General features: G+C 55.0%; 1 protein-coding gene and 1 pseudogene across 1 annotated transcript in view; one reads left to right on the top strand and one right to left on the bottom strand.

Annotated features, from left to right (window-relative positions):
* Positions 1-1,864: 1,864 nt before the first annotated feature.
* Positions 1,865-2,503, bottom strand: part of LOC105815010 — a 6,592-nt pseudogene continuing 5,953 nt past the window's right edge.
* The window catches only part of DSE (dermatan sulfate epimerase), a 71,459-nt gene continuing 70,879 nt past the window's right edge, over positions 1,924-2,503 (top strand). Inside the window, exon 1 of the mRNA XM_012650155.1 lies at positions 1,924-2,070. The gene's annotated coding sequence lies outside the window, so the exon portion shown is untranslated. The remainder of the gene's footprint in view (positions 2,071-2,503) is intronic.

The following is a 2,503-nucleotide window of genomic DNA, read 5'->3' as shown; positions in this document are numbered from 1 at the left end:
AAGGGCTGGAACTACAGGCATACACCACCAAGCCGAACCATAATAATTGAATTAACACATGTAACTTTCTTAACACAGTGCCTGGCATGGTGTAGTAAAATCTCAAAAAACATTAGCTATTTTTATTGTATCTTCTCTATAACTGTTCGATGGAAGTATCGTATTAACACACTACAGATGAGGAAACTGAGGATCTAAAGTTGAGCTATTTTCCAAGGCCCACAAGTAGTAAATTGCAGAGTAAAGACTTAAACCAGATTAAAGCTAGTTTTAATTTCCAGAGCCCCTTCTCTCCCTTATAGGCTTCCTCTAAGACATCAGGAAGTTTATGCAAATCAGCGGTTTACCCTAGTGAACATTTACAATTTTTTTTTTTTTAAAGATAGGGTCTCTCTCTGTAGCCTAGGCGTCATCATAGCTCACTGCAACCTCAAACTCCTGGGCTAAAGCGATCCTCCTGTCTCAACCTAAAAGTAGCTGGGACTATAGGTATGTGCTACCAGGTCAGGCTTTCTACTTTTTGTAGAGATGGGGTCTCAATATGTTGCTCAGGCTGGTCTCCCACTCCTGGCCTCAAGTGATCCTCCTGCTTTGGCCTCCCAAAGTGCTGTGATTATAGGTGTGAGCCACCGCACCCAGCCACATTTACGAAACTTAACAGTATCACTTCCTTTTGACCTGTTTGTAAAGAATCTCTCTTAAATGCACTTTGTGAAAAAGAGAAGTATAAAAGTAGACATCCATAGTTTTTCCTAAGATGGTCAGATGGAAGCGCTTTCCTCTGTAGGTCTTGAGAACCTCTGAGATAGAGTTGGCCTTTCAGAATTCAAACAAAGCACCTGGAAGCAAACCCGGAGAAAAGCACTGCTCCCAGTAAAAGCATTTCCTATTCTAATGAAAGGGTAAGTAACCTACACATCTGTCACTTCTGGACAGTCTAGCTCTGCCAGGTTAATTACATGCTAACACTGAGGGGAGGGGAAACTAGCCCTGAGGTGATGGCCCTGGTCATATCTGACACCTCCCTGAGGTGAAAGTGTTTGTATGCAGTGATTTTAAGAGAAGGGAGGAAACTTCTGTAAGAGGCTGTGACTACCAAGATTGTAAATGCTCCTCCAGAGGAACTCCAATGGATCAAGTCTCGCTCTCTCTCATCCCTGTGAGATCATTCCCTCTTGTGAGCTACATACATCAGATGCTCTGCTTACCTATCTTTTATGATTGAAATCTGTCAGTCTGCAGGGCTCAGTGCTTTTGGATTTAGTGTCTTTTGTTGCTACAGTCAAGGCAAGAACTGCTTCTGCATAAGTGATTCCTCCCCTCTCCCTTCTCTTTGAGAAGAGAGTAAAATCGAATTGGGAGAAAAGGCGCAATAAACTATTTTGGAGAAGGCGGAGGGGAGTGGGCACCAGATCTGGTAGCAAAGCTTCTCAACGTCCTCCTCGCTTTCCTCTCTCAGTGCTGCACGGAAGCAGCAGCTCCTCCCCCTGGGCCTCCAAAAGTTATCTTTCCTTTGGGTGCGATTTCAGAGTCGAACCCATAGTGTATGGGTCCTAAGAAATTGGAGCAAATTAGAGCCAAAGAGGCCTGGCGGGCAAGGGTGCATGGAGTGGGGGCGAATGGTGAAGGCCGAGCGCAGTGGCGAGTCCCGGGAGAGGAGGAGGAAGAGAAGGAGGAAGTCGGGCGGGCCCGAGGTCGGGTGCGGCCGGGGGAGGGGGTCCCCATTTCGCCCTCCCCATCCTCGCCTCCCAGGGCTCTGGTGACGTTGCGGTTTCCTCCTCCCCCGAGCGGAGCTTCAGCGCCCGCCGCGTCCAGCCCTCCGCCCCTTTCGTCCCCACCCCAGCCGCCCGCGCCAGCTGGGCTCTCAGTAGCGCCGCCCGAGGCTGCAGCGGCGCATCCCGGGGCGCGGCGCCCATCGGCACCCATGGCGCGGCGGGCGCGCTGAGGGCTCGGCTCCGAGGGGGCCGGGGGCCCGGGCGCCCTGGAGTGAGAGGGGCCGGGAAGGGGCTCTCGAGCCTGGGCCGGGGCTGGGGAGGCGACACCGGAGAGGACGAGCCGCGGCGAGGAGCTGTAAGCTGAGGGGCGGGCAGGGGCGCGCGGCGGGCGCCGTTCTGGGCCCCGCGTGGCGCAACTTTCTTCCAGAGTCTCGGGCGGGTCGCCTGCGGGGCTGGCGGGGCGCCGGCGGGAGGCTGAGAGCCACGTTCCGCGCTGGGCGCTGAGCGCCGCGGGCTGCGCGCCCGGGCCCGGTCAGGGAGCGCGCCCGAGGCGTGAAGCCCAAGCCCTGGGCTTTCCGGGCGGCCGAGCAGCTTTCAGTCCCTTCCCACCCTTTGAACGCCCAGCCCCGAGTCAGGAGCACGTATAAGAACCTGGAGATCGCTTTTGGTGCGTCGGGTCTGGCCGGCCCAGCCGCGATTCGCCTGACGGCCCACGGGGCTTCAGCTTCCCTCTGCCAGCTTGGGTGGCACAGCCTCGCGCCCTCTTTTCCCTACGTAGCCCAGCCAGT

The sequence above is a fragment of the Propithecus coquereli genome, unplaced genomic scaffold (assembly GCF_000956105.1).
Source record: "Propithecus coquereli isolate 6110/MARCELLA unplaced genomic scaffold, Pcoq_1.0 Scaffold313, whole genome shotgun sequence".
Lineage (NCBI taxonomy): Eukaryota > Metazoa > Chordata > Mammalia > Primates > Indriidae > Propithecus > Propithecus coquereli.
The sequence above is the reverse complement of the archived record's forward strand: the minus strand, read 5'-3'. Positions and strand labels throughout refer to the sequence as shown.